This window comes from Carassius carassius, chromosome 46, assembly GCF_963082965.1.
Source record: "Carassius carassius chromosome 46, fCarCar2.1, whole genome shotgun sequence".
NCBI classification, from domain to species: domain Eukaryota; kingdom Metazoa; phylum Chordata; class Actinopteri; order Cypriniformes; family Cyprinidae; genus Carassius; species Carassius carassius.
The window spans coordinates 20,849,205-20,869,964 of NC_081800.1; the positions used below are offsets into that span (position 1 = coordinate 20,849,205).

A 20,760-nucleotide genomic window follows, 5' to 3' on the forward strand; every position below is an offset into this window, starting at 1 on the left:
GCTGTGGCTGGTTCGAATGCTCCTCTTTTGCTCCTCCAAATACATGGCAAAAATTCTAGTTAGATAAGGTTCCGGAAATAACAACATACTACACTGCAAATATAAAGAAAGTCACGAGAACTGACAGGCAATGGGACTCTCTCTCTTCCTCTTACCCTTTCTTTCTGTTCCGCTCTTGCTTTCAGGGATGGATGCTCCCCAAGGGCTTCGCCAGCCCTCTTTTCTCCTCACTCATTTACACCATCGCACTGATGCATGCTGGAATTGATAACATGGACACCTTCTCTTATCTTGTCTTACCCTAGTATTTTGAGTAGGAGCCCTTTGTTACCTAAGTGGCAAGGAGCAAAGGGATGTCACAGGTCTGTATGCACTGCCAAAATGTTGAAAGGTCTGGCTGCTCACAGATTTAGTACAATACAGAACCTAACCTAAAATGTAAAAACACTCCAGTCCAAACTACGTTATGTCATTTAATAGATCCAATGCATTTGTTTTCAAGATGCTTTCACCAAATGTTTGACAGCTGCTGGCCTGATGAATTTGATCGATGATGTGTTGGTGAGTATGTGCATCTTAAACCATTATTATTCTTAATGCATCCAGCACTCTTTCTCTATGTATTTATAGCATAACAATGTATCGGTCACAACTCAACAATTCATTTCCATTCATCAGAAACCGGTACAAGGTTGTTGCTGAGGGGACGGGTGTTGCTACCGTGGTGACAGTAAGAAGCATTGCATTGCACTGATAGATGGCTGAGAGAAACAGGAAGTAATGGCCAACTCCTGCAGACACTAGGAACGTTTCATGGTCCAGTGATGAATTGCAAATAGAGGATCAGAGTCTGGCACATGAAAGTGATTGGGAGGAGGGAAGGGGGGGGAAGGGACATAGAGAGCGAGAGAGATACCCTTTATGCTCACTGTGTCAGGCCTCAGTCTTTGACTTCGGTCGGGAATAATGATCGGTCTGATATGGGCAAGTAATTGGTGTCTGGGGATTTAAGACTACAATGTCTTATACATAACGTAATAGGCAGCCCAATACAGGCTGCAATATTTAGTCAGTAAGGCGATGCACGCGTACCATGAAAGGCAATTAAAATAAAGGGAGTGACATTCGGGTGATGCACTGCCCAATTACGAGGGCAGGACTGGGCAAGCAATTACAATCGTTTTTGGCAGAAGCATATGTAGTTTTATTCTCTGCTTAATTTTGATGATGAGATGGCTTGTGTTTTGTACAAATATCAAAAGTCCTGATTCCTGAACTAATATCTGAAACGTTTGACTTTGTTATAATTTCTTAGTGCAGAGGTTAAGATGGTCTACAACCCTTCTCTAAGCCCTGGCTTTAAAACATTACTGACCAGACTTATCTGTTGCCACCCACCAATTCACAGGTAAACTTTTGCTCGTTTCAAATGTCAGATCCTTCATCTGTGTATTTGATGCAACCAAGGAGGGGAGCTAGGTGAAGGTTCAGTTGACATGAATGTTCACACAGTTCGATTCAAGCCTTGTTCACCCAAAATAAAAATCATAATTTACTTACCATCCTAACCTGGCCAAAAAACAACAACACAGACAAAATACCTTATTTTGTGTTGCACAGATAAATAAAGCCAAACAGCTTTGGGGCAACATGAAATTGAGTAAATTATGACATAATTAACAAATTTTTGGTGAACTGCCTCTAAGAACTGCATTTTTTCACTTATGTAAACTGCATGAACTGGACAACTTGGGAGTCACATCTACAGTTGTGAATCCCAAATTCTGATTGTATGAATGCAGCCACTGTGTATTCACAGTGTGTGTGATCTCTGTGCGATCATATTGCAAAGCGAGGTCATTTGTTGTATGTGCTGACCATCTAAATTTGAGACTTTTCATCAAATATTATTGTAACATCATCAGTATGTCTTCGTGCTGCATTACATGATTTATTCCTAGCTTCCGTATCAATAATATTGACGTTCATGTGAAGAGCAGGAAATGTAGGAATATATATAAAATGAGCTATTTATATATGAAGTTTGATTTATTGGGTTTTACATAATGACGTGATGCTCAGTGTAAAGATGAATATCGAGGCTCTGTACATCTCAAATGTAATATACATCCAATAGACAAACACACACTTAGTCTAACGTCTAATTACCTAGCCAAGGAAGAACAAAACAAAGCTTATTTCTGGATGCAGACACCAGACAGTGTCCCTAAGCCCACACTCCTTTGCTATCTGCCCCTTACTGTCCTTTCTCCAATCATTTAGTGAGTTAAACCTAATTCATACAGAACTGCAGTGGGAGCAAAGAAGTAAAAGCGTGTCTGTGATGCTCCACATGATCAAAAAAACGACGGTTTCCGTCGGTTCCTCCTACTTGCCCCAGCCGCACAGCACAGGGGTACAGAAGCAGCCAGTCCTTTCATTTCTTTTTGATTTGTGCCAGAGAAAAAGAAAGTGTTGGTCCCTAATTAGCTTCCCCTGCTCCCTCTTCCACACAAGATTTTAATTATGATTGCGTGTTGCGGTGGATGTGAAAGAGAAGCATGGCTGACAATCAAGGCGGTGCTGGCCAGGAGAGATATGCCATGAGCCCCGTGAGCAGTCTAGCATTATATGGAAGACTTTGCTTCTTGGTGGAAAAATGTCCTGCGAGGAAATGTGTGGAAACTGGAGGCAAAGAGCAGGGAGCAACCTACAGCTGCATGTTTGTAAAAGCAACAGCCATCACAGCAGGCCTCCGAATCCATGTTTCTCTAAAAGGTTTTGAAAAGGTGACTGGGGAGGGTCTATTACAGCCCACATACTGGCCCTGTATGGATACAGCTATGAATATATGCTGGGAAGTGGGAACATTCTTGTATTCATTTGCAGCGATAAAAGACAAAATGACTAATATCCCTGCAATTAACACCTGCTTCACCAAAACTCAGGAGTGAGAGAGAAAAAAAGTTTTAGACCTAATCAATCTGAGTCAAACTTTCTTAATGCCAGTGACCTTGCAAACATCCCCATGCAGGGAGGAGTGTTATTAAGATGTTATTAAGATGCAAGGCCAACTACTGAATGACCAGAGACATCCTGCACCTGCCTCTAGAAGCACCTGACCAACACCTGTAGAAGCTCCCTGGTGTCCTCTCTCATTTACAGATTAATACTGCCTGTTGTGCTCGGTGACTCTGACAAGAGTTTGTCTGTCAGAGCCCTTCAATTTCATTTGTGTTCTCAGTATGTGCTTGTGATTTATTCACTGATTTCTAGGCAGTTTTGAGTGACACGGATTGATGATGTACATTTTGTGGTGGTAATAGTATTGCAAGCCAAATGTCTGACTATAGGTTTAAAGTCTGAGGTTTGTTGTAGCTTATTCTGGGCATGAACTTCAGTTTAGCAGTCTGATTAAAAATAACAGTTATTTTTGTTATGTACAGGGGCAGACACAACTAAAACCAATGCTATTTCACAAAACTAGCATGCAAAAAAAAAAAACCAATAAAAGGTTGTACGGATAATCTCAAAGAAATTAGTAGGAATTGTGTGTAGACTTTGTGGTCAGAATCTCCTTACACCTAAAAATAAAAGCACTGACCATTTCATGAAAGTCAACATTTAAAATAATCTAGTTACAGTAAAACTACAGTAACAGTATAAGAAATGTTCTTACATTTAAATGAATTTGATTTCCAGAGCACTTCAGCTTGATGCTCACAGATTTTGTGATTTTTCTCGCCCTGTCAGATTCCGCTGTGTCTTGTTTTGCTGACATGAAAAAATGTGTTTGCCTAAAACAGGGGTGGGGAACGTTGATCCTGGAGGGCCTGTGTCCCTGCAAAGTTTATCTCCAACCCTAATCAAACGCACCTGAACAGGCTAATCAAGGTCTTCAGAATACAGGTAGGTTTTTTTTTTTTTCAGGGTTGGAGCTAAACTCAGCAGGGACACAGGGCCTCCAGGATCAACGTTCCCCACCCCTGGCCTAAATGGTCACTGGCCTATTATATTGCTACCAACAAACTATACTGTATGTAGTTTTGTAAACCTGTCACTATTTTGGTCAGACAGTATCTTAGAAGGACAAAATAAGGGCAGACACTCTTTTTTGTTTTAAACAGCTTGAAGCATACAGTACAGACCGCAAGTTTGGACACACCTTCTCATTCAAAGAGTTTTCTTTAGTTTCATGACTATGAAAATTGTAGAGTCACACTGAAGTTATCAAGGGCTATTTGACCAAGAAGGAGAGTGATGGGGTGCTGCGCCAGATGACCTGGCCTCCACAGTCACTGGACCTGAACCCAATCGAGATGGTTTAGGGGTGAGCTGGACCGCAGACAGAAGGCAAAAGGGCCAACAAAGTGCTAAGCATCTTTCGGGGAACTCCTTCAAGACTGTTGGAAGACCATTTCAGGTGACTACCTCTTGAAGCTCATCAAGAGAATGCCAAGAGTGTGCAAAGCAGTAATCAAAGCAAAAGGTGGCTACTTTGAAGAACCTAGAATATGACATATTTTCAGTTGTTTCACACTTTTTTGTTATGTATATAATTCCATATATAATTCCACATGTGTTAATTCATAGTTTTGATGCATTCAGTGTGAATCTACAATTTTCATAGTCATGAAAATAAAGAAAACTCTTTGAATGAGAAGGTGTGTCCAGACTTTTGGTCTGTACTGTATGTCCAGTGAAGCCATCAGTGACAATGTACCAGAAAAGCCTCACATCAATGCAAAATTGTTTACAGAAATATATCACTGCAAACTTATGTTATAAAGGTTAGAGTAGAATTTAAGATGAAGTATGTTTTAGTCTAAGTTTTGACTGTTCTGACAGCCTTGTTTGTTCATTCAGACTTCGTCTTCAATCTAGTAGTATTAGTGGATTTGTCGGTGGGTGTGCAAGTTTGATCCTGAATCCACAGTGTTTATCAGAGAAGCTTTGGTTTCTTTCTGAGGAAGGTTATGTGTGCAGTAGGATGATGGGATTGTAAAGCTCAATGGGTGGTCAAATAAATTCTAACATGAGATGGTCTTTTTCTATAACTGGTCAAACAAGAACCTAAACTCACTGTAATCTAAGGATTTATAATACCACATTAAGTAAATATAGGATGGATACCATTTTTTTTTTTTTTGCAAAGTATCATTTTTTATGATTTTTTTATTATTATATTTATATGGCTGTGCTTTGGTCTGGTCATACATTTCTTAGTTTTCCAGTAGTGAGCAAGATAAAGGAAACAAAGTTAGAGTATTTTCAACACTCAGATATCAATTGTCAATTTTCCGTATGAATATACTGCACATTTTCTATATTCTTCTATATTCTGCATTTTATGTCAGTCTCCACTGGAAAAGAGACATTTCTGATGTCTCTTTAAAAATGCATGGGTAGAAACCACCTAAAAACACAGTGTTGGGGAGAGTGGGGGTGTGGTAGCACATTTTATTTCAAGGAACAATATGTTAATATAGGCATATATATATATACATGTATACATATATATGTATATATACATATACATATATATATATACACATATATATGTATATATACATATATATATATATATGTATGTATGTATATATATATATATATATATATATATATATATATATATATGTATATGTATATATGTATATATGTATATATATATATATATATATATATATATACATATATATGTGTATATATATATATATATATATGTATATGTATATATACATATATATGTATACATGTATATATATATATGCCTATATATATATATATATATATATATATATATATTTATTTATATGCCTATATATATATATATATATATATATATAGAGAGAGAGAGAGAGAGAGAGAGAGAGATTTAAATATTTGTCTGCTATAAATTAGTTCTAAACTACAACCCTATAACAAATGCCTTCTCTTTTAAAGAAGTTAATGTTCTTAAATGTATATTCTACATATACACAATGATAAAAAGTAAAAGTAGTCTAAAATAAATTTTCAAGGCAAACTTGTCTTGCACGTTACATATTGTAATTTGTTGCTAGAAACTAGAAACTTGTATAGACATGACATTTATAATTAATATTATAATTCTTTATTGTGAAATGTCTGTTATATGTAAATGTATATATAAAAAAGTGATACATAATGACTTGTCATGTTTTACTGACATACAAAACGATACTGATCACAATGGAGAACATTTCGACAGTGTACGGTTTCTATGGTTACATCCTCTCGCCCACGTGACTACTGTTCGTCAAGGTTTATGTGTTGGCAGGTGAAAAACGTGCACTTGTTTTTTTCTGCCTTGTTTTTTTTTTTTTTATCATTACAAACGTTTACAAAATTTTGCTGAAACCTATACTTGTTCAAAATAATTACTGTCTGTAGGCCTACAACCCACATTTAATTTTTAACATGATTAATATAAAATACACGTATAGGAAATATTTCACTCTTTTGGCTCATTTCTAATGGTTTAAAGTTTAAACCAATTAGATTAATTATGGTATTACAACTCACCCGTTGTTACAGTACTCACCTAAAGCTATTTATGCATATCCTCTACTACTGTATGCTTAGCTGGCATACACAAACAAACAACAAATAGTTGTCTGTGTGATTGCAATAAATGTTCTTAGATACATCGACAGGTGGTGCAACGAACCGGTATTCTGGACTACAGATTAGCTGTATATTTCACCATACAGGCTCCAGCGCGCACAATGTCGCCGCCTGGCCGCGACGCGAGATATACGTATCAGGCAGCGCGTTCCCTGACACTCAAAACGAGGCTGCGTCTCGATCAGGGCGCGCGGACCGCATTCCTCCTCATTCATGCCGTGCTGAGACTTCACACAAGGAAAGTGCACGCGGAGCTTTACACACTGCTGCAGATAAAATGTACTCAAGTTTGAGATTTTACGCATGGCGAGGATAACGAACCAAGGCATCAAGAGCACAAGTAAGTAACCTCGGTTCTTTACGCACAGGCGTGACTTTTCAGTGCAGTTTGTTTGGGGGAAAATGTAGTTTTTTTGAGCTCAGATGCGTGCGGCGCACTGTTTCCTTTGGCGTTTACTATGAATGTATCGATACTTGCGTCGGTACAGCCGAGGAGTGCATGGGAACATTTTAAATGCGGTTTGACACCTCAGTGCGTATTAACTGACGCATTAAACAAGAAGATATCTGCATTGAGCAGCAATAGTGGATGACTAACTTGGTTAGATTCCCCGTGGTTTAACTGCTTTACTGAAATATGTTATGTGGGTACAGGGACATTCTCTGGGAATATGCAGAATGTAAACGATGCATTTGTTGGATGGCTCAGTTTACCACTGCAAATCGCACTTTTAGGGTTACGCTTGACTGCGTAGGGAGGAGGGCTTGATTAAATATATTGTTTTAATATACAAACCAGGATTTGTCAGACACATCTCAGTTGTTCGGATTTAGGATTGTCAGTATCAGTGTGACAGTATGTGGGTTGGCTGTCTGTAAATTCTCGCCAAGACTGATTCAGATGGGAATTCGGAAAACTGGATGTAGGTTAGAACTGTTGGGCTGCATGAAAGGCAGAAATCTAAGATTAGGCGAATTTCTAATTGCAATTTCACGCATGTAATATCTGCATAGATTAATTAAGATTAGATTAATTAAAATCTCAGATTCTTTATTGTCTGGTTTGTTGAGCAGACACTTATATTTTCTTTTGTGAGGCGGGAAACTGACAGTCCAAGGTGGTTGTATGTTTATGTAGCCTATGCCTACAAGATGCTCTGCTTCATCCATTAGATAATGTCAGTAAAGAGTTTTTTGTTACATATTTTAACGTTATGTTTTGTTTTTAACAATGATTTTCAGAAAGAAATAGACTGCATGGTTTGTTTTTGCTTGCAATATGTAAACTGATAGACTATGTTTTTGTAAATGTTTTGAGCTTTCTAGCTTCCACTGACGGTTCGATATGGGCTTTTTCCATAATATGACTGAAGAGTTTAACATTGGGAAGGATACGTTTATTTCTTAAGTAAAGGTGTTGTATGGAAGTCGGTGTTTATCGAAATGTACACTTCAACCACTCAGTTAGCATTAGAGCGCTCGTAACTGGACTGAAAGGGTTTCTTGTGGTGAAAAGCAAACTCCTGCTAGTGCGCATCATCTCTCCAAAAGTTACGTGTTTTATATAAACGCTCGTATTCTGTGTTTTTTGACGGGTTGTTACCTATAGCCTATAAAATGCGTGCCTTTTGGTCCCAAAGGATGGATCATAGTGATGTCATTTAATTCAGTTCCATTCTTGAAGTAGCTCACATTATGGTTTTTGATTCTTTGTAGTGATGGAAATTTTGAGGAATGGAACGATTCTAGTTCATATTCTTTTGAACAGTTTGCGTTCCTTAAAGGACCCACTGTCGATTCTTTTAGTAGCCTAGCCTACTTTTGAGAAAGAAATATGAATCCATTTACCTGACCATGTCTGTTGCCAAATGTAAAATGTTTGTTTACACAGATTTTCTAACTAACACGTAATACTGAATATTACTGTTTATTACTGTTTTAAAGGGTATAAGAGTCGACTAATTTTTTGGAAAATCACTAAAATTATTAATCTCAAAGGGCTTATTTTGGGTAATAATTCAATATAAAAGTTGTTTTTCAAAGTGATCAAATGGATAATCTACGTCTAGAGCAGGAGTAGCCTAAGCAAGGTCGGTCATGGAGTGCCGATGTCCTGCAGAGTTTAACTCCAACCCTGAAAAAAACCCTCACTGGTCTTGAGCCTTAGTAATCCTGAAGACCTTGATTAGCTTGTTCAGGTGTGTTTGATTAGGGTTAGAGCTGAACTCTGCAGGACAGCGGCACTCCAGGACCGTTTTTGTGAATGTGGCATTCTTCTCATACTAACGTTACCAATAGAGTCCCTGGTAGTTTGATGGAGTTTGTCTTATGAAGTGATAGAGCATCAATCTCAACGTTCTAGGCATAAACGTTCACCTTTATGTCAAAGCGGTTCGCCTCTGTGACAATGGGAAAAGAAGTGCGCCATGTCAGAATTCGTCTCGCTTTGAGTCGTTATATTCCGCACACTCGGCCTTTGCTGTGATTGACGGATGCTTTAAATATCCCTGACATCCTCACCTTCGAGCTTGTCAGTGCCAGCCTCCTCTCGAGTCTCTGTGGAGTGGGCTGTGGGCTGTATTCAAGCTCCGTGTCCACTCTACGTGACACAGTCTTGCCGTCTTTTCACACACGGTACAATACGTCACTATTGAGTCACGACATAGTTGGGGGAGACCGGGGCTAGTTGTCACACCTTTTGTTCTAGTGAATATTAAGGTTGGCTTATTTATGAAAGTCACTTTCTGTATTGGATATTGTCTTAAAGTCTTAGGGATGTATATAAATATGCAGTTTACCTTTTGTGGCAACTTGCCCCAACAGTGTTTTTTATTTATTTATTATTTTTTTACTTGTTTACCCCACAGTTTTAGAAAAAAAATATATAAAAATGGAATTTTAATTTGATAAATAAAATTAATTGAAAGTTCTTATTTTGGGGGTTTTCTAGATGTTTGAAAGGAAAATAAAAACTGTAGACATTTGACTCAGAAACTGAGATATTGTCCATGTGACAACTAGCCCCGTCCTTCCATACATTTATTGAACAATGATTCATTAATAATCTTGCCCGAAAGCATCTCTCCTTCAAACTGATCAGCTCCAGCTGCCATTTTGGGTTTTCTTTTTTCCTTTTCTTGAATAGAAGGCTTGCAGATTATCATTACTTGTCTTTTTAGTTTTCTTCAATATCACTCCTAGGACAGACAATGATAGCTTTTTGATCGAGTTTATCATAAAACACATGTTATTTAATTTACTCTTCCAATCCATTATCAGCTCTTTCTACACCTCAAATCTGCGGAGACGTCAAACTAACAAAATAAAGGCAGTCAGGCCTGAAGTGTTTTGAAGCTGATTGTATCAGATCAGAGGAAGAGATAATAAAATTGTTTCTCCCTTCACTTTTCTTCTAGTATGTACATTTATATAGGCTAAGTGTGAGCTGAAGGCTGGCAGATGCTTATCCTTCTGAGAAAGTGTGTGTGATTTAGATACTTCATGCCGTATGACAGAAATATAAATTAGGCTTCCATTTTATATTTGATCAGTCTTATTAGCAGCCTGCTCTGTTGTATATTTTTAGTGCCTTGGTATGATGTGCAAAGAGTGCTGTTACATCGAATTCATTACCGTTTCCTTTTACTGAGTTATTGAGTGTGTATAAATAGTGCTTTAGCTTGAGCAGGGTTTGGAGAATGAAAGGTCAGGCCATGTTTTGTTTGTCATGGCCGTCGTCCAGAGGAGATACAGCTTTTCCCGCTCCCTCAACAGACTGGAGGTCTCAGCTGGGAACCTCAGTGTAGGATCAGTGCCACTCATGATGTCAGGACAGCAATGATGAGCTCGCATTCTTCTAGTGTTTTTCCAGGCCTCTTTCTTTTCCACCGCCCATCAAAATAAAAGAACTAACGGCGGATTCAGGAGAATTTTTTTCTTCTTTTGTGTAGAGCTATTGTATTTCTTGTTTTGCTGTCAGAATATGTGACCAGTAGTGAGATTAGAAGCTTGTCCGATGAAGCTTGACCATGACCAAGAGTATCTCATTTCAGAAAACACGAGTCAGCAGCATATAATTTAACCGTTGAACAGTATTACATAGCACATAATTCTAGGAACAGGAAAGTGATGTGTCTGTGATGGAGAGAGCACCCTCTTGCTAAAGAACCTACCTGCTGTGTCTTGACCCAGTTCCTGGAGTTTACCCCAACTATTCGACTTGTGCTTGAAATACCAGGTGTGACCTTCGACCTTGTTGTCAGGTAGCATACCATCATAAATGAAAGTGTCAAGGGCCCTCGAATGAGCTTTAGCATCCTTCGTTCATCTCAGGTCAATCCCTGACCCCTCTTTGCATATTGAACATTACATCAGTTAGCATTTTTAGCGATACACACTGTTAGAATTAAATTACAACGTCTGGGACATGGACCATTAATGTACGTCAATGCCAGTCAGTGGTGTGGATTTCTCTTTTGGGACAGGGTGGGGGAGACCTTTCCACTCACCTCTCCTTTCTAGTTTCCAGGACCGTGCATCTATCCCTCAGCCTTATCAGGGAATGGATCCGATCAATGCTATCTGCCATCTGCTTGCAGACTACAGCTTTACCACCATCCTCTGAGGAGTTTTCTATGGTCCCTACAACTGATCCTGGATAGCATTGTCATGGCACTCCCAATGTATTATGTTAAGCATAGGGTTGGTTTCACTGATGCCAAACCAGCTGTTAAGGGTATTATTAACTGGTGCCGTGGTGTTTTTCCTTTTCGCTCGCCTGTTTTGTATCGAGAAGGGTTTTAGGCCTCTTGTAATGGAAGTCACAGACTGGCAGCATCTCTGAGCCAAATATCTTTTTGCTGTATTGAAAGGCATCCCTCACAACGCGTCCCTTCAGATCTGGTTTGAATCATGTGTTTACTTAACCCTTTTTGATAAAAGTAAATTCTGGAAGCTTAGCTTTAGGCAAAGCGACATCAGTATTAAGAATGGCCATGTTTGTTATAAGAGTTTGCAAAATTAAATTTGGGCTGTATGTGCAAAATATGTTCCTTATACGTTTCTGTTCTTTGGGGTTCTTTCATCTTTGCTCTTTGTGATTTCCTCCTTATGGTATAAGCAGTGTGAACTCCATAATCGGCTATTTACTGTCTGGTTCATTTCATTTGGCTGTCGTCTCTCCTTGGATACTGCTGCTGAAGCACTTCCTCAGGCAGTTGTGGTTTGTGTACTGAAAGCCAGTTAAATAATGCAAGATCTCTAGACTGGCCATGTAAGTAAGACTAAAAGTGATGGGGCCCAGGGGGACGTCCCTCTCAGAAGACCACAGGCGCTCCAAAAGACCTTTCAAGCGGTCAATGGTAGCCACATAGCTATGTTTTTAATGCGGAAGCAATGTATAGTATGCACAAGATATGGTATGGTTTATAATGCAGCTATCTGTGAAGTTGTTTCAGCAAATCAATAGAGAGATAAAGCTTCTCCTGATAGATTGATAGATGTAATATTTCATGATATTGAATTAGTTTTAATAAGAGCGTTGAGCTTGTTAAGTAAAGGTCCTGCTGTTCAGTCGCCTCTTAATTAATATCTCATTAAAAGACGGTGCATATTGATCTCTCTCAGTAATGTTCAACCTTTAATACAGCCAGAATGGATTCAGATAGTTAACCTCATAATCTCAACTGCTTTCGCTTGTGGTTCATTCTGGGATTATAGATCGGGACCTTTGCTTTGTAATTTTGGCTGCTGGTGATCTTTGCTTGACTGGTTTTGGGTTTAAAGCGGGTCTGATTTGGAGCTCGCTTTGTGAGTTGGTTTTCATTCAGGATTAGGCTTAATCTGGGTGAGACATACCAGCTCATTGGGTTTGTAGCACCAGGCTTATCTGTTGCCCGAGTAACAGAGGACTGTGAAAGGGTTAATTGGAATCCCAAAGCCAGGTGACGGGTCGCCCTAATCCAGACTGCCCCTTGACCTCGAAACTCACGGGGGTTCTTTGACGTGGGACCTCCTTGTCACTGCAGGCTTCTTGGAAGCAGAGCAAACTTCTCATTCCGTAATGATGCTTTCTGACAGAGCAGCAGCTCAGGAAACAGAACTCATTAATCATTTTTCTAGCAGCTAATCATGTTTTTCCAGCAGTCTGAGAACGAGCAAGTGAAGGAATGGACTGCTTCTTTTGATTATGACAACAACTTAAAAAACTCCACACGGATGCACAGGAAAATGAGATGAGTTTGAACAGAAATGAAATTAAATGTATCCTTTATTGGACTATATAAGATGGAAACCATCACATACATTATGTTCATTTTTGGTGTGGTTGCATTGATTAATGCTGGTAAGCTTCTTACTGGTACACTTTCTTACACTTGAGCCTATCTGTACTCCCATTGATAGATTATGCATACTTGCTCATTTGCATAAACCTTTAAACTCAGTTTAACTTGTATCAGTGGTTGCTGTTGCAAAATCTTATTGTTCATTAAAAGCTTTTGGTGGCTTTATTAATGCAAATTGATGTAAATGTGAAGACGCCTTTATTATTCCTCAGTTCCTCCACAATCTGATCTCTTGGTCATAATTTGTACAAGATGGCAAAATCTTGCAAACTAACTAGCAAACTAACCAAGCTGTAAAGCTAACCTCTCAACCTAACCATTATTGCAATTTTGGTACAATATTTGAATTTTTTTATTTATTTTTTATTACTTGTGAATGCAGTTCTCCTTTGTCTCCTGTGCACTCCTTAATGCTTCCTTTCAAATATTCTTTCGAACGTTTATTTTTTCATGCATCTCAAACATTTCTAGTTCTACAGTAATATGTAAAAAATAGCAAAATCTTAAGAGTTCTTCAGTAGCTCTAGGAAATTCGTACAGTTTCACTATATATATTTCACTACAAATTATTATTGTTATGAATGTTGAATTTCCTGTATCTCCTCTACAATATTTGGCTTATTTCCAAAATTTAAAATTCTTTTCTTTCTTTCTTTCTTTCTTTCTTTCTTTCTTTCTTTCTTTCTTTCTTTCTTTCTTTCTTTCTTTCTTTCTTTCTTTCTCTGAGAGGTTGTTTAAGTAGCATTTTGAACATGGGCCTCTCTGTAGAGCTCTGTTGAACATCATCAGACAGATTCCTTTAACATAGCCGGCTGCAGGCATTCTGTCTCCCTGGAAAATCTCATCTCTCTCTCTCCCTCCCTCTCCATCTCCCTCTCGAACTCACTCTCTTTGAGTGGCCCGTTCTGGAAGTGATTACTCTGCCAGACCAATGAGCAGGCTTCCCTTTGATGAGTCATAAACAGAGGTCAGAGGTCAGATTCCTCTCTCCAGATGGAATTCGCTTGACATGCTTCACTGCAGAGCCCAGAGGTGTCGTGGGGGACGGACTGTACTTGGTCATCATGCCTTAGTGGGTTAGTGTGATTGTCTGTGTGCAGGATGCAACACTAAATCTTCTTCGAGACTCTATTTGGAGAGAGGTAATGTGCTATGGTGCCTGTGGAAGGTGTGTGTCTGTTTGAATGAGCAAGGGAGAAGATGACATCATGTGTGAGTGTGTGTATTCAAAAGTGTCGCTCTGATGGAATGACTAGGTGTTCAGCCACAGGGGTGTTGGGCTGTGTGCCTTAACACCACTCCTGACAACCTGCATTTAACGTGTGTTTAGAGCGGTGTGCGATTCACTGTTTGTGAGGTGTTTTCTTAGCCACCTTTGCCTCCCAAAGGAGCTTTTCAGTGGATCCAAATTCTGAGAGCTCATCTCTAGTAAATTCAGATTTTAGCTGGAAAACAGGTTCATAAAAGTATACTTGTTTATGCAGTGAAATACTTGTCTCTAGACTGATTAGGCACACTTAAAGCACTCAACAGTGTCTTTAGTGAGACTATGAATGCACAATATGGTGCTCAGTGGAAGTGGGTTCTTTCATGCTAAATGTAATGTCCATTTTTATATGCGCAGTAGATGTGATTTTATATATTTATTTGCTGTTTCTTCATGAATAATATATTCAAAGTTTCGCATCTGAAAAATCTTGAAGAAAATGTTTTACTTTTATATTTACAGAATGTTTTTTATATGCATTTTATTATGCAGTTGCGATTGTATTTCTAATGTATAATCTTTGCCATGAAATAGCCTGTGAAGCTGATGTGGCTAAATAAGGTTAAATTAAACTGTAACTGTATTATGCAATTGCATAGGAATACGGAAAAAAAAAACATTCTGCAGAGTTCAATAGCACATAATTCAAATAAATAGCATTGGCTTTTTATCAGATGAGTTCTATTGTCTTTTAAAACATGAATATTGTATGTCTTTTAAAATTGTCCTATTGTTTCCTTTCAGAAAATTTCTACTATGCTTTATTTATTTTTTTTATTTTATTTTTTTAATAGAGTACATTTTTCAGACACATCTATTGAGTTAGGAGTTGGAAGTGGAGCCTTGAAGTCTAAGACAATCTTGAAAGGAGTGTTATCTGTTGGCTGTCAAAAGTTTTTAATCAAAAAATGGTGTAAAGAGTCATAGAATCTAAAAGCAAACATTTTGGGTTGTTTCTCATGCTGTTCATTTGTATAGTTAAAGAATATTCAAGTGGTTGTTCTGGATAGAATCTCGTCTGTGTTTTGTTTTCCCTCTTTTTCTTTGTGTCCTCTCTCTTGCCAATAAAAAGTAAGCCCAAAAGTATTAACTACATTTTACTACATAAGCCCAAAAGCAATTTTACTGCATTTGCTGTTTTCGAGGAAAACTAGATTTTTAGTACTGCTTGCCTGTGCAAAACTTGTCAGCAGGATGCTAGTGTGTTCTGGGAGGTTGCCAAGACTTTGCTGTGCAGTTGCTAAGGTGTTCTGAGTGGATGTTAACATTGTTCTGTGGGGTTGCTAGGCTGTTCTAGGTGGTTCATAGTCCATTGCTTACTGTCCAACGTTCAGGTCTCTGTGATTTTGTTCCTATTACACTGAAAAAAAAAAGAAGGCAGAGTCAGTATGACCTTGTCCCTTCTAAAGGCCTAATTTGATACACGTCTATGCTTAATATTCAGAAGGACAGAGACATAAGCGCATCTCTCCTTGCATTCGCAGCTGTCAGAACTCGAAATCTCTCAGTGGATGAGAGCTTTTGTGAGATGCAGCAGATGCTGTTTGGTATAAAGGCTCCAGATGATCACAAGAAGAATGAGTTATGCTAAGAGCTGGCGAGCTGCCCATTGCAATATAGATATTTCTCTACTTTTTTACTTTATAAATGTGCTTCAATTCAAAAACTTATTTTTTATGTGCAAAAAGGAGTCTGGGTGTGAATTCTAGTGCACTGAAAGAGACTGTGGTGTTTATTGAAGGTCAAGAGGATGGGAGTGTAGGTTAGCTTGCACCCCCCCCCATCCTTTGCAGATGTATTTTTGTGTGTGTGATGGCACGAGTCCAGCAGTGGTCTTCATCAGGGTTATGTTTGTGACTGGCACTGGGTCGCTGTTTAATTGAGAGTGTGATCCTCTTGAGATTGGCATTTACAGGGGCCGATGATACTGTCTTTTTTCACACTTGTGCACATATTCTTGGCTCACATAAGACTAGTCTGTTTTAGGGGAAGTAGTGGCCTAATGGTTAGAGAGTCGGGCTTCTAATCCAAAAAGGTTGCGAGTTCGAGTCTCGGGCTGGCAGGAATTGCAGGTGGGGGAGTGAATGCACAGCACTCTCTCCTGCCTTCAATCCCACGACTTAGGTGCCCTTGAGCAAGGCACTGAACCCCCAACTGCTCCCCGTGCACCGCAGCATAAATGGCTGCCCACTGCTCCAGGTGTGTGTTCACGGTTTGTGTGTGTTCACTGCTGTGTGTGTGCACTTTGGATGGGTTAAATGCAGAGCACGAATTCCGAGTTTTGGTCACCATACTTGGCTGTATGTCATGTCACTTCACTTCACTTCACTTCACTTTTAGCCTCTTGCTACATGACTGTTTGCAGCTCGATTTTCATGCTCCTGTGACCCTGTGAGTGATGGTGGTGCAGTGCCTTGATGGCCATCAGCAGACCCGGGTGACCCTTGGCTGTGCCGCTGACATTAAACCGGATGCTGGTTATGTGCAAGCGTTTTAAGTGAAAGTGAAAGTCGTGAAATTTGCCAAGTATGGTAACCCATACTCTGAATCAGTGCTCTGCATTTAACCCATCCAAGTGCACACACACAGCAGTGAGAAGTGAACACACCATGAACACACACCCGGAGCAGTGGGCAGCTATAGATACAGTGCCTGGGGAGCAACTAGGGGTTCAATGCCTTGCTCAAGGGCACTTCAGCCATGGTTATTGAGAGTGGAAGAGCAACATAGCAGTGTGTGTGTTACCGCAATGATAGTACACTCCTGTTTACTCATTTGATTGACTATAAGCACGTGTGTGTGTGTGTTTGTGCACGTGTTTGCCGAGTTCTTAAAGTTTTATAGACTCCAGTGCCATTCTGTCTCTTTCCTGTTGGAATCCCAATCGTGTCCAGATGAGGCGGTTGCACTGGTGGCAGGGGAAATGCAAACAGGGATGGAACAATGGCCTGACCCCTGTGCTGCTATATAGGCCACCAGACTGGGGTAGTGTCCAAACTCTCCTCGGAGGAAAACACACTAGAGCTCGCTAATAAACACTCCAACAAAAAGACAGTGTTAATGCCCTGTGGGCTCTAAATGTAGTGAAGAGGATCCTTTTTTTCAGGATTTTCCAACTGAGGGTTTGTGAAGGAATTTCATTGAGTTTGTGAGATTGTTTTTATTATTATAAAAATCCAATGATAAATTAAACTGAATAAAAATATATTTTTTAATGTATAAATTAAAACAAACAACAAAAAAAATTACATAATCATATACAAAATTAAATTAGTTATTTAATACAAAGTTATTATCATTTTTATTTTAATAATTAATATCTTGTTTATAAATATTAATACTTTCCAATATGATGTACTATTAAATATTTAATTTTAATGGTTGTTTTTAATTTTTATATTTAATATTAAATTTAATATTTGTAAATGGTTTCTTTTTACTAAATTTGATCATTTCAAAAATAATTTCAGTCAAATTGATTGATTAAATACACTTTGAAAATTCTTTAACTGTATAAATGTAATATCTTATAAATATGGTATTTTAATCTGATAAATCATTTTTATTTTATTTAAATTTGTATTATCTAGAATTTAGTAATGTTCTAAATATCAGAAATGTAAAATATTTAATTTTAATATTTTTGTTACATTTTTTCATTTAATATTTGAATTCATTGTTTGTAACTAAAATCTGACAATTTAATGAAATTAATTTATTTAAATTAATTTTTAAATGATTAATTTAATTATGTTTAATGTGTCTGATGTAATCATTTTATACAGTTTTATCAGTGTTTTGTCTGTTAAATATTTACTACATTGAAATTACTAAAAGTTCACAAAAGTGTGGTACTTCAGGCAAATATAAAGGTTGATGTTTTGTAAATAAATAATTAAATTAATTTTCTTACATTAAACCCTCGTTATTATAAAGGAATATTATGAACAACAGAGTATTTGACTGATAAGAGCAGAGACTCATACATAATGAATGTTAATATTTGCTCTTGTACACGGATGCGCTGTAGCTGATATTTTGTTTGTTCGTTGGTTGTAAATGGTTGCAGTGCCTAGTGACTCATTTATTCTTTTTTCATTTAATAATCTAGCATATGAATTGCTTTTATGCTTTTCTCTCATGTTTTTTTAGACCTATAAAAAGAGAATCATACAACAGAATGATTTATCTTAACGTTAATTGCTCGAATCAGTTGTTAGTGAATTTGATGTGAGTGAAGTATGACATAAGTGAAGCTTGGATAAAATTGGTTCTGTTTGTTTAATTTGTAGAAGATCCAGGTCTTCAGAAATCCACGGAACTGCTCTAAGTGTTTCCAGAAGTAAGTGGTTTTTATTTGACCAAGAAATCTGGTTTACCAGTGCTGTTTTAGCCTTGTCATGAAAAATAAACCTCAACGTGATCTATGTTTTTCCTCTCGTCTTCCTGATCAAATCATAGATATACCTTAAGGAGTCCTGCTTTGGTTCTCATCAGCCTGTCAGGCTCAAAACGGGGCACTTTCCATAAACAGGCACCCTGTTGGCAAGCCTCGTTGTCTAAGCGCGTAATGTATCACCACAAGGGCTAAACGTGTTTGCAGTTACATAAATTCTGCCCAAATTTGCTCATAGGTCTTGCTAGCCGGATTCCCTTGGGGTAAACGTGGAGCATAGCTGAAATACCTGCAGATCTCCCCCGTACCCGCGGATAATCAGTACCACATCTACAGATGCTTCCAGTTTTCCAGTGGATCAGTCTCTGATCCTTCGTCCACGGGGCCCTGACACACTCTCACACCAACCTCAACCCTTGGCTGGGATGAGCGGGCTCCCCGTTTGCCGCCGAGCCATCGGTCACTGTCATGGCAACACATTCCTGATTTGAAAGAGCTAGAAAAGGGGTGAGCAAAAGCTTCGGAGGCTTTTTTGCTGCAGTAGAGCAGCGAGTAATATTAATGGCCAAAGGAGCAGTCGGACAGCTGGCGTACTGAGGCTGTCCATCATAATTGTCACACTCTGACTGATCAACTGTCCTTTGTAGGGCTCAGACACTCACGGGACAAGGTGCCCTAATTGCTGACTTAGGATCAAGTTTCTCGTTCCCCAGGCCTAATTTATAAGCATTACAAACCACAGACTCTCTCTGATGTGGAAGATCCATTATTAAGCTCTAAGGCACATCTTTCACCTTGCTTAATCTTTTCTGTACTCTTTCATAGTGCTAAAAGCTTTGGAAACTGAGCCGGTTTGGTTCTGACTCAACAGCCGGATGATTTTCATGACATTCAGCTCAGTTAATTGTTTTCGTACTGTACTTAAATATTCTGACAGTGTTTCCTGCTGCTAAATCTACAGCTTCATGGCAAACAAAATTGCTTTAGAAGAGTTATGAGCTTGATGATAGTAATACAAAATCAACAAATAGACAACATATCCGGCATATTCTCATGGGAATTCATAACTATTTAAAGTTTTGGCATATTGGTTTCTAATTTGTATGAAAGCATACTTTTTTAATTCTGTTCCTTGACATTGCTTTGTAATTAATAATGAAATATACTAGCAATTTCTAAGTGAAAATTACTTCTACACCAAAAAGTATTTTCTTTGTACTGTATGTACGGCTTCATATGATCTGCTTACGCCCAACGTTTCTGTACAAATCACATCATATGAAGTTGGCACCTTGGAAATATCTAATACAATTTTCTTATGAGAATGAGATCAGTTATGATGTCCTCATTAGTCTTGTGAGTTTTTATGAGCTGGCTCTTTTAAAGACTAAGCCTAAAAGAACTCATGAATCTGAATCAAATGATTCGGTCAGAGCGGTTCTTGAAAACATGTTGTAAACCTATACTTGCTTTCAGATGTTGTCTGTGTAAAGCAAAATTTTTGAAGAATTATTTATATTAGTTGAGGTTATGAGATGAGTAGTGTTGTTTGCTACTTTGTTTTAAGAAAAAACTTCTTTTCGAGTGAATATGTAAATTACATATTTTTTTATATCATATGCTTTTTTAATTATATCTTATATTTGAATTTTAACTAAATCTGATAATTTGGTATTTTTTTGTATTTTTTTTTAAATAATATAATAAGTAAATCGGATCATTTAATCTGATTTGACTAATGCTTTTTTATAATATGTATATAAATGTTTTGTTTGTAAAATGTTTACAACATTGACATTGATTAGCTAACATTTGATAGGTGTAGAGTTGTTAGTTTTGTTAACATCATTCTTTTGAGTCTTTTCTTTTGCAGAAATTAATTGAATCTGTGGTAATAAAAATTATATTATGTTAGTTTAGTTTGGTTAGTTTATTCAACTATTCTTCTTAAAAAAAAAAAAAGAAAAAAAAGAAAAGCTAATGGAATTAACTACCCCCAGATCATTACATTGAATTGGAACCAGAATCGTTAAATTACCATTATTTTCTATTAGCATAAGACCACCGCTATAAGCCTATGGGCGAGAGTGTGTAAATACTTCGTTTTA

The 20,760-nt window shown here is 37.9% G+C and overlaps 1 protein-coding gene across 4 annotated transcripts in view; it reads left to right on the forward strand.

Moving 5' to 3' along the window:
* The first annotated feature begins 6,767 nt into the window (after positions 1–6,767).
* LOC132129724 (plexin-A1-like) overlaps positions 6,768–20,760 on the forward strand; it is a 221,246-nt gene continuing 207,253 nt past the window's right edge. For all 4 annotated transcript variants that reach the window (XM_059541422.1, XM_059541423.1, XM_059541424.1 and 1 more), the window contains exon 1: positions 6,768–6,985. The gene's annotated coding sequence lies outside the window, so the exon portion shown is untranslated. The remainder of the gene's footprint in view (positions 6,986–20,760) is intronic.